Genomic DNA, 11,296 nt, shown 5'->3' on the forward strand with positions numbered 1-11,296 from the left:
TAAAAAAAAAAAAATTTATTCTTTTTTTTTTTTTTTTTTTGCTCTCTTCTTATCTTTTGTTTTAAAACTATTATATTTTGTATTTGAAATTTTTTTGTGAAAATTAAATTAGATCTTAATAGATTCGAGTCATGGATCAACTGCGGCTTGTATTCACAATTATTTAACACTAATTTTACAATAATTAATCATATCTACTCATTTTATTCTTCTCTTGATGGGGTCTTAATCTTTACAAATAATTCACCCATCAAATCCAAACTATTTAACACAAAATCCTGTTGTCCACTTCAAATCTTCATACAATTCCATAGCTGTATCCACGCCGTTTTGAGATTTCTCGAAGTCTTAACCAGTCATCATTTCATCTCATGCAATGAAACTTCTACATTTCTTATACATGCACACTTAGTTATTACACTTGAATTAATCAAAATAGAAAAATTCTATGAGTACATTTCCCTGGTTCATCAAAATATAGAATCACTGAGTTACTAATTAAATTGATGGGTCAATTTCTTAAAATTGGAAAAAAAAATTTAAGACATACTATTTGAACTTTTTTAAATATTTTAACTAATTTTTTATTTTAAAGTTTCAAAAGTATGAAATATCTTCCATCGATATTTGAGTTTTTACAGAATTTCGAAGTTCTAATTTAAAGGTCGACCTTATAAAAAAAATAGGAGAAACCTTTCTACGTTGATTAGTTCTTTCAAATCCAACAAACAAAGCACTAATTATGAAGGAACCTCAAATAGAAAGTCGAGACGTGAAATTATTGGAACTTTTGGATGGTTCCTTTTTCTTATTTTTAATCATAAAATGTCACTCATTAGGGACGCATTAAGAGTAGATAACAGATGTGATTGTTGACGTTTGTGGTTGTTAGCTGCATAAGATTATTCTAAACGGTGAAATCAATGATTTGCTAAACACAAAATCTCTTAATAATCCAAAAGACAAAGAGAAGTGACATGTATGGATGAACATTCATGCAACTTAAAAATAAGTGAAGCCCACCCCCAAATAATTAATTATGAAATAATAGTTGGGCTAAGTTTGTTATAATTAATTATATTTAAATTTGTTAATTAATTATTGATATTCTCCAGAGAATGTTTCAAATCAAGAATTGGTAACATTTCATTTTCTAGTCCAACTAGCAAAATAGACTAGACAACTTATACCATGCTTGACATAATTTCAAATTAGAAGTCAAAAATATAGATTTTTTTCCTTTTATTTTATCCACTTAACAAAGAATCAAGGATAGATTTTGTTTCTTGCTATTTTCATTTCGAGGAAAAAAAAACAATATTAACTTCAAGCCAAAAAAAAAAAAAAAAACCAAAATATATATTTGATATTCAAATCATTCTGTTGTATTTGCTCGTGAAGTTGACAAATTCAACTTTTAAATTTTAATACAACGTAGGACACGAGAGGCTAATTTTATGGGTCTTTAGGCTATTTACCAATTATTATAGATATGGTTTAAGAAAATCTCGTGATTAATGGGCACTAAAATATTAATTAATCTTGTATCTATAAACAGCATTTGTCTGCTAATTACGCGATATTTAATATTGTAATTAGTACGTCTCGCATGTTTGAGTTAATTACCGTGTATGAAAGAGCATAGAGTAGATAAAATAAATGCGTCGGTATGAATCACGAGTAGCTAGAATAAATACTAATGAATTTAGTTGAGATTTTGGACAATCTCATGAGGATAGACAGTTCATTATAGTATTGACGTAGATAAACATCACGAGTCTTAAGTTCTTGTTTGGTTTCGTTAAAAATCAAATTTTTAATAAATTTTGTAAAATTACTCAATAGACATAATGCAGAAGCAAATGAGTACTAGGTATAATGAGTATTATATTAATCATGAAATCTAGGAGGTTCAATTAATCATTTGACTTAAAGCACATAATCCAACACATGATGACTGTATCATTACCCTATAAACGTTTAACTATCGAACTAAAATTTCGGCTTTTATCAAAAGTTGGTAATGCATTAATGCTGCATAATTGTAGCTTGTCTGCCTCTTTTTCTTGTTAAAAGCATGTAATTTTTTTTTTTCAAGGTTGCATCCATCTTTCTCATAATTTTAGCTTTTCAGTCACTTTTTGAAAAGAAAAAAAAAAAAAAAAGAAAAGAAAAAAGAAGAAAAGTTCTTATTTTCAAGATAAGTAAATTTATCGGTTAAAAAAAATAACGATTGTACTACATGTACATAATAGGTCTATATATACATAAAGTTGTGAGATGTGATTGAGTCAAAATTTTCTTAATCAAATAAAAAATTCCCATTCTTTTTTTGACATTTCATATGTAAACCATTATAGAACTACTTATGTACGAGTAGTATTATTCAAAAAAACAAAGTCCAACATATTATTCTTTAAAGCTATGTTTGGTGCATCAAATTTGACCATAGAAAGAATTTAATATAAAATTATAATGAATAATATAGGTAAAGTGAATAATATATTTTAATTTTTCATTCGAAAGATAGTTATATGCAGTTTCAACCATGTTACATGATACCGATTTGGAGGTAGGTATAGCTAGGATTTAAACCAAAAAAAAAAAAAATACATAGTAAGTGACATTTTTTTTTTTAAAAATGAAAATCCAAATATGATAATCCACCATAATAGCGGCTACCTAATAATATTTGTCTAATTTAACCCAATGTACCGAAAGTGACCTAAAAGTTTACTACTATTTGATAACTTCAGATAGAACAAATGTTTTGGAGATTAAGAAAAATACTAGTAGGTAATAATAGGTCATATATTCATTATATAGTTTTCGAAAAAAAAAATCTTTAAACATAATATTTTGATTTTTGTATCAATATTAATTTTCTTGCAACAGAATTCGGTAATTTGTAATTTAAACATCTTATATTATTTATATTCAGCTTGGGATTTCCTTTTTAGAAGAAAATTTTGTTGAAAGAAAATAATAAATTTTGGCACCTCTTGAGTTTAAAAATATTTTTTGGTTATATATCTCGTCACTTATAGTTCTTCAAAGTTTTATTGACGTCAAAATCTGTGATCACATGGTCAGCAAACCGTAATATTCTGTCCATCTATTTGTATAGCGTATGAACACTTGTTAGAATGTAAGATAGTTGCTATAGTGAGGTTCAATGATTATATGCACTATGATGATCTAGTTAGATGGTAGAAATTGAGAGCTTGTTTGGCAGGGATTTTGAGAATTGATTTTTTGACTGTTAGAAATAAAGTGGGTTCTATCTGTGCACCTCTTGAGTTTAAAAATATTTTTTGGATTATATATCTCGTCACTTATAGTTCTTCAAAGTTTTATTGACGTCAAAATCTGTGACCACGTGGTCAGCAAAACGTAATATTCTGTCCATCTATTTGTATAGCGTATGAACACTCGTTAGAATTTAAGATAGTTGCTACAGTGAGGTTCAATGATTATATGCACTATTATGATCTAGTTAGATGGTAGAAATTGAGAGCTTGTTTGGCAGAGATTTCGAGAACTGATTTTTTTATTATTAGAAATAAAGTGGGTCCTATCTGTGCACCTCTTGAGTTTAAAAATATTTTTTGGATTATATATCTCGTCACTTATAGTTCTTCAAAGTTTTATTGACGTCAAAATCTGTGACCACATGGTCAGCAGAACGTAATATTCTGTCCATCTATTTGTATAGCGTATGAACACTCGTTAGAATGTAAGATAGTTGCTACAGGGAGGTTCAATGATTATATGCACTATGATGATCTAGTTAGATGGTAGAAATTGAGAGCTTGTTTCGCAGGGATTTTGAGAACTGATTTTTTGACTGTTAGAGATAAAGTGAGTCCTACCTGTGAGAGAAAAATTCAAAAATGACAGTTGAAATAGTGAAATAACGGTCAAAAAAATAATTTTAATTGACTTAAAATCGCCACCAAACAAGCACTGAATGTGGGAAGATAAGTTGACACAACTTCAGCTAGGGGTGGGCCCCGTTTGATTTTCATTTTTATCAAAATACATTTCTCTCTCTCTTTTTTTTAATTACACATTCTTTATTAAAATAATATTACACATAAATAAAAAAAAATTCCTTATTTTTCATCTACACATTCTCCATCAATTTACTATTCTAAAATTCATTTTTCCATAAAAATGGGTGTCAAACACCTTCTAAATTTCATTTACCTAACTTAAGAACTTAGAAAGGATATTTATATAGTTCAAAGTTGTTTCGCGCGGGTAGTCGATAACAATTAAAAAAGGGATCAGACGATTGTGTAAGGAATAAATCTCTTGAGACAAAGTTCTAAAAAGGGGTGTTTTATTGGCGATGATTTACAATTGAAACTAAACAGAATGCCTCCAAGGGGCGCAAGCACACGAGTACTGAAAGAAATGTTTAAGTTTAAACTAAGGAATTAAAATTACATATTCTCTATTTGAGAGTATTTGATTCGGGGGATCTTTTTTTCTATGTCTTCTCTTCCTTTTATATTCCCTTGATAATTTCTTCGTGACAAACCGCTTGGAAACTGCTTGACTGCCTTATAACTACCCACTTTCTTTATGGTGGCTAACTTGTCGTGGAACTGCCGTCTCTAACTGCTGCTGCCACTACTCTTTGTCGTTCAACCGCCTTCAACTGGACTCCTTGAATCGTGGAATGTGATAAGGTTACTCAATAGCTGCATTTATGGATGATCATAACATTTTATGTTTGCTAAAAATCCTTGGCGATTCGAAGGTATGGGCGAGAATAGGGTCATCGCTCTGGCCGACTGTAAGGCATTCCATTCGCTCAGACCTTGGGCGTCTTGCAAGCTTGTGCGATAATTTTACTGTGTTCGTGGGCTTCCACTGCATTCATTAATAACCCTGTCTGGGCCTTTATGCTGAATTGCCCAATTGAGCTTCATTCTTTGGGCTATTAGATTTGGGAATTCCTCAATTGGGCTTTATTCCTTGGGCTATTCGATTTGGACTGCACTTTTAGTGTGTCAACAATTACCCCCCAATATGGCAGAATTAATACTAATTATTAATCTTTGCCATATTTATTTTGTGTTTTCCTGCAACATTTGAAATTCCAAAAAATTTCAATCATTATTTCCTTCCATAGCCTAAAAAGGTGCGACGTTGCAAACCCTTATAAACCCCAAAGACACGTCATTTTATCGCACCACTAAATCACGCTTCATTATTTCGCGTTTCTTTCTCGCAATATTACTGTTCATCTTCTTGCTTCTCTGCTACGTTTCCCAAGCAAACCTTGTCAAAACTGTACTTTGTTTCTAATGGCGACTTCAAAAACTCAATCTGATGATTCCTTTAGTTTCGAAGATTTTCAGGAACTCCTTACTAGGCCATATGTAAATCCAAACTTCCTTACACAAGTTAGTGCTAACCTCAATGAATTCTACTTGAATCCATCATTCGATAATGCCGAAGCCATCGAACAAGTGGCGGTGGGCCAGCTGTTCCCTTGCACTCAAGGCTCTCCGTTCCTGAACTCTTTGCCGCTAAGGCCGATTCACTAAAAAGGTATTCGCACTTGGCATAAATCTGATGTTATTTTTCATAGATGACATGCTCGCCTTGTGGGTCATGGTTCTATCAAGGCAATTTTTGATCATGTTAGGATTTCTGATTTATTAGAAATCGCTCTTCAACCCTCGATTTTTGACCCAGTGCTTTTTCCTATTACTTTAAGTTTTTGGTCTTCTGAATATAATACCTTTGTTTTCCCTCTTGGTCCCATGTCTATTACTTTGAGAGATGTTGGGGCCCTAATAAATCTTCCACCTTTGGGCGATACCATTTTTCCTGGTATTTTGATTTTCGGTGTCGCCCCGAAATTTGACAAGAAACTTACTGAGTCCTATTCAAGCCTGCAAAGCTCTTATAATCAATCAAGCGCTGAACCTTCCCATGCTGAGCGTGTAGCCTTCCTTCAGATTTGGCTTTGTAAATATATTCTTTGCGTGCCAAGTATGAAACCTTCCATGAGCTACTTACCCATAGCGCATGAATAGGTGCGTGGTAGGCCTTTGAACTTATATTCTTTCTTTCTAGCCGCCCTTTATAGAGGCATGGCTTCCCTTCAGTTTCAACTGAAGAATGGTGCATCTCCCACTGGCAGTGGCCCCCTTTGGTTCACTCAGTTGTGGTTGAGAGCATATTTTCCACCACTTGGTGCTCTATCCACTTCTAGTCGTTCTGCTAGCTGCTACGGGTTAGCCATTGATCCACTGACCCCTGTACATATGTCAAGTAGAGACATTTTTTCATTCTTTTATTCCTTAAATTCGATTCCTTCTTTCTTTCCTTTTCCTGCTCATTTGACCCCAGATTATGTGCAACATTCATCCATCCTAGACAATGCAAGTGCCTCTCTGCTTGTTTGGGTTCAATTTTTTTATTGGGAGGGAATTGTTCCATGATATCTTAACTGGAACTAATGCCAAAACTGGGGTTGAAATATATGCTCCCCAATTTTTTGCTCGACAACTTGGTTTTGGCCAAACTTGGCTTGTCCTTCCTTATTACTCTAAAAATTTGACAGACCGCTTTCACACCATTAATAGGGCAGAGGCACAAGCTACAGATGCTCGCAACTTTCTTTTGACGAGCAAGTTTTCGTTAGGCCCTTTCAATCCTAGCCGTGCTGTCCACCCTCTTTTTGAACAACTTTGGCCATCAGTGAAGCGTAGATTGTTTACAATTGATGCCAATCGTGCTTTCCATTCACTGGATCAGCCAAACACTTCTTCCACTTCTCCTATTTTGGTCACCCCTGTGTCCATTAGAAATCCTTCCTCCCCCGCTCGTGCTAAACAATCTATTCGTCCATCTACCTACCAAGGCTACTGCAGCAAAGAGTGCCTTGAGCCGCAAACAGCCAGTTTCAGCATCTCCCACTTTCGAGGATGATGATGATGATGCTCCCCTCATCGTTAGGAGAAAGGTAATTGAATTCTGTTTATTCACAAATATACCTTTCTATGTGCTAATGGTTTACTTGAATTTCTCAGAAAAGTTCAGTCTCTCCTTTGAAGGCTTTGGTGTTGGCAGCTCCTGCTCCATCATCCTCTGCTGAAGCTTCGTCCAAATCAGCTGATGAAGGGACTATGTTTAAAGAGAAACCTTCAGTTCCGGAACCCTCATCACAACCAATGGAAGAGCCACCTTCTTCCCAGGGCGCCAGCCCCCCAAACACCGAATCAGAAGGTAATACATTTTTTGATCTTTTACCTTTGCTTGTGCTATTGGTTTCTGATTTGTTGTTTCTTGAATTTTGCAGAGGCTCCCATGGGTCTGCCCGTTGTGGCAGAGTCTTCTCGCCTAGATAAGGAGAAGTCTCCACGGGCGGTGGAGCCAACTGGTGATATGCCACTTCCCAAGATTGCCGATGAGGTAACTTTTCGCTTCACTTTCATTTTCGCTTCGTTTATTGTTGTGAAAGCCCTCAATGTTGGCATTTTTCTTTGCAGGGTGTTGATGACATTGTGCATTCCATTCAGGACTTGTTCACTTCCTGGGGGCAAGTCAAGACGCCTCGCCCTACTTCAACCGGTCGTCCTTCTGCTTCTTTAGAGGAAGATATGAAGTTCCTCAAACAGTCGATATTTAAGTATGTATCTTTTATGGACATAGACACCGGTCAGGCTAGTACTGCTAAACATAAGAATAAGCTTGAGTTATTGAGTGCGAAGTTGGCGCAAGCACTGACACTTCCGTCGCTCAATATTTCTGTTGATTTTAAAGCGACGTTGAAGGTTGTCCACTCTGACATCCTCTCCTTGTTGGCCAAAAATGTTGAACTGAAGGCCAGAAGTACTCAATATCTTTGTGTTGCATTTAAAAAAGAGTCTTTGCTTCTAGAGATTAACAAAGCCGAAGACGAATTGAAAGAAATCTATTCCGAGGTTATGATCGAAGACTCTCTGATGACAAGTTTGGTTGCAGAGATGAAGGAGCTTCAAGCAAGGATGGACGACTGTAAAGCGAGAATGGCTGCTAAAAATCGTAATGCTTCCCAAGGAATTGAGCGAACCAAGTCTCTGGTCGAGCAGTACAAAAACCTAGAGGTTGATGACGATTTTGTAGCTGAATTAAATGTCGCTTCTTCTCAGCAGAGCGAGGATTCGGGGAGACTTAGGGAAAGAATTCGATCGGCCTCGGGTGAATTGTGATTAAGACATCTAATGCCCTAAATTTTCCTTTTGTAACTTCGTACTAACTGCCATTGCTAAATTTGAATGTAACAGCAGCCATTGTCATTAATGAATGACTATTTTAACTACTTGCGTGCTAATTGACGTTGTCCTTAATCGTCAACCTCCTAAGCATTTAACTGCTTTATGATAAGATTTATATACATTCTCTCTTGGTATTTCTGTCTCTTTTCCCAAGACTTTGGGCCACTTGACTCCAATTACTAGGCACGAATGTAGCTATTCATATTCTATCTCTTCACCTTTACGCCCCTATAAATGCACGTATATTTCGCACTTTTCATTTTCATTTCCATTCTTTTCTTCAAAAACTAATTTGCTGCCATCGTTTGGCATTTCAACGATCGATCCAAATTTTTTGTCTTCCATAGAAATAGATCATTTGATCCACCCATTTTGCTACCTGTTTTGATGTCACCTTTGGTATGGGAGATATAGGAAATATTTTTTGGCCAGCAAAGTTCTTCCCATCGTCTCCATATTCTTTACAAGGAGCTCAATGATGGAAGGCAATTTTTGAGGATGCCTGTCAAGCCACCTTGCTTGCTGAGAGTGTTTCTCAATCTCCTTATCCGTTATTACGGCAATGCGATTAGGCAGGCGATGTGAGGGTGCTTTTCTTCCCTTTTGCTTGCTGAGAGTGCTTCTCGGCCTCTCTGCCTGCCTTTGCAACAGTACGATAAGGATGGCAATCAAGGGCAGTTCACCCTCTTATTCGACGATCGACCGAGAGATTAGTTTGCTCTCAATTGTAGCTTATAGAGCATTCAATATTTTGTATCTCGCAATTTGTAATGAATGTCTGATAATAAATGAATTTATTTGAACGTATTTCGTTCTAGCCCTTTTCATATATGATCGTTCAACGCGATTTGATTATGCTTTTATTTGTTCACTTTCCCATTAGGAAGGAACATATTTTTTTAAATATTTGCAATTAATGAACTTCATGTGCTTGGTGCCATCTAAATTTTCCAAATGATAGGCTCCATTAGGCAACACACTATTTATTTTATATGGACCTTCCCAATTGGACGACCACTTGTTATATTTTGGATCATTGCTATCCAAAGGGAGTATTGTTTTCCAAACCAATTCGCCCAAGCTAAATGACTTAACTATAACTTTTTTATTATAAAACTTAGTCATCCTTTGTTTTTGAACTTGCAATCTATCTAGGACGTCTAACTTTAATTCGTCCAACTCCAATAAGTTTTGAACCGGTGATTCGGTATACTCATCATCACTTAATTTATGTTGCAAACACACTTTGATCGATTACACGTTAATTTTCATAGGCAAAATGACCTCCTGTCTATAAGTAAGTTGGAAAGGAGTAATTTTGGTACTTATTGAGGCGACTTCCTATAAGTCCATAAAGCATTGTTTAGACATTCGTGCCAATTTCTGGCATTTTCATCTATCATTTTCTTTATGATATTTTTTAGAATCTTATTAGAAGATTCTTCTTGTCCGTTGGATTGAGCGTAATACGATGTGGAGTTCACTACTTTAACTCCAAACTCGCTAAAAAATTTATTCACTTGATCTCCATTTAAAGAAGTTTCGTCATTTAACATCAAAATTTGTGGAATCCCAAATCTATAAATAATATGATCACGGATAAATTCTATGACACTCTTTTGGGTGATTTCTTTTAAATGTATCGCTTCTACCCACTTAGTGAAAAAATCAGTTGCAACTATAACAAAGGTATGTTGTTTGGACGATGGGGGATAAATCTTCCCTATTAGGTCTGTCGCCCAACCCTTAAACGGGCAAGGTTTGATAATAGGTGCCATCTCTCGTGTTGGCGCCCTTTGTATTGGACCATGTTTTTGGCATGATAGACAACTCTTTGCATATTGAACACATGATTCTCCCATCTTGGGCAAAAAATATCCATTCCTAATAATTAACCATCTCATCCTTTAGCCAGCTTGATGAACTCCACATATTCCTTCGTGCACCTCAGCCATGATTGTTCTGGCTTCTTGCAAACTTACACATTTTAGCAATATACTATCAAAGCATTTCTTAAACAACTCCTCATCTATCAGTGTATAGTTTAGCAAACGCAGCTTCATTTTTCTATTATCTCTTTTATTTGGTTCTTTAAGGAACCTTTTAATCTCTGCCCTCCAATCTATTGCATCTCCATCTTGTATGCAATGAAATTTCAATCCTTCTCGCCCTTCTTTGGACTATGGGCAATATTACTCCATATTCATAAGTAGCTTTCCAATTTAAAACCTTTGAATACCCTGAGGCCATATGGGCCAACTCATTTGCTACGTTATTATATATCCTATTAACACATTGAAGCTCTATTTGGTCGAATTCTTCCAACAACTCTTGAGCGATTTCATATTGACTTATAATGAAATCACTTTGGCACTTAAAATCACCAATCAATTGGTGAATTACCAATTGAAAATCCCTCTAACGATCACATTCTTTACTTCCATATCTATCATTAATTCTAAACCCACGATTAAGGCTCCATATTCGACTTGATTGGTGGTGCACATCCTATCCAAAGTGAATGCGAACTTGTAACAAATCCCTAAAAGATTTATCAATGCTACTACTACTCCTACACCTTTAGAGGTTTTTGACCCATCGAAATACAAAACTCAAGGTTTTACTTCGAATGAATTGATTTCTAATTCAATTTTTTCAGGCATGGATGATCGGCCAGAAAGTTAGTCAAAGCCTATTTTTTATTGTCTTTTGGGGTATGTATTGTATTTCGAATTCTGATAATGCTAACGTCCAAAGGCCTACTCTTTAGTGTAAAATAGGGCGAGAGAACATATACTTAACCAAATTTACTTTAGAAATCAAATAAACTGTTACAGGCCGTAAATAAGCCATTAATTTCGTACACGTGAAATACAATGCAAGACATAATTTTTCAATGGCAAAGTAATTACATTCATATTTTGTTAACCATCTACTCAAGTAGTAAATCGCCATTTCTTCACCAAATTGGTCTTCTTGCGTGACCATTCCAGCTATTGATTCTTGTTGAGCTG

The sequence above is a fragment of the Olea europaea genome, unplaced genomic scaffold (assembly GCF_002742605.1).
Source record: "Olea europaea var. sylvestris unplaced genomic scaffold, O_europaea_v1 scaffold849, whole genome shotgun sequence".
NCBI lineage: Eukaryota > Viridiplantae > Streptophyta > Magnoliopsida > Lamiales > Oleaceae > Olea > Olea europaea.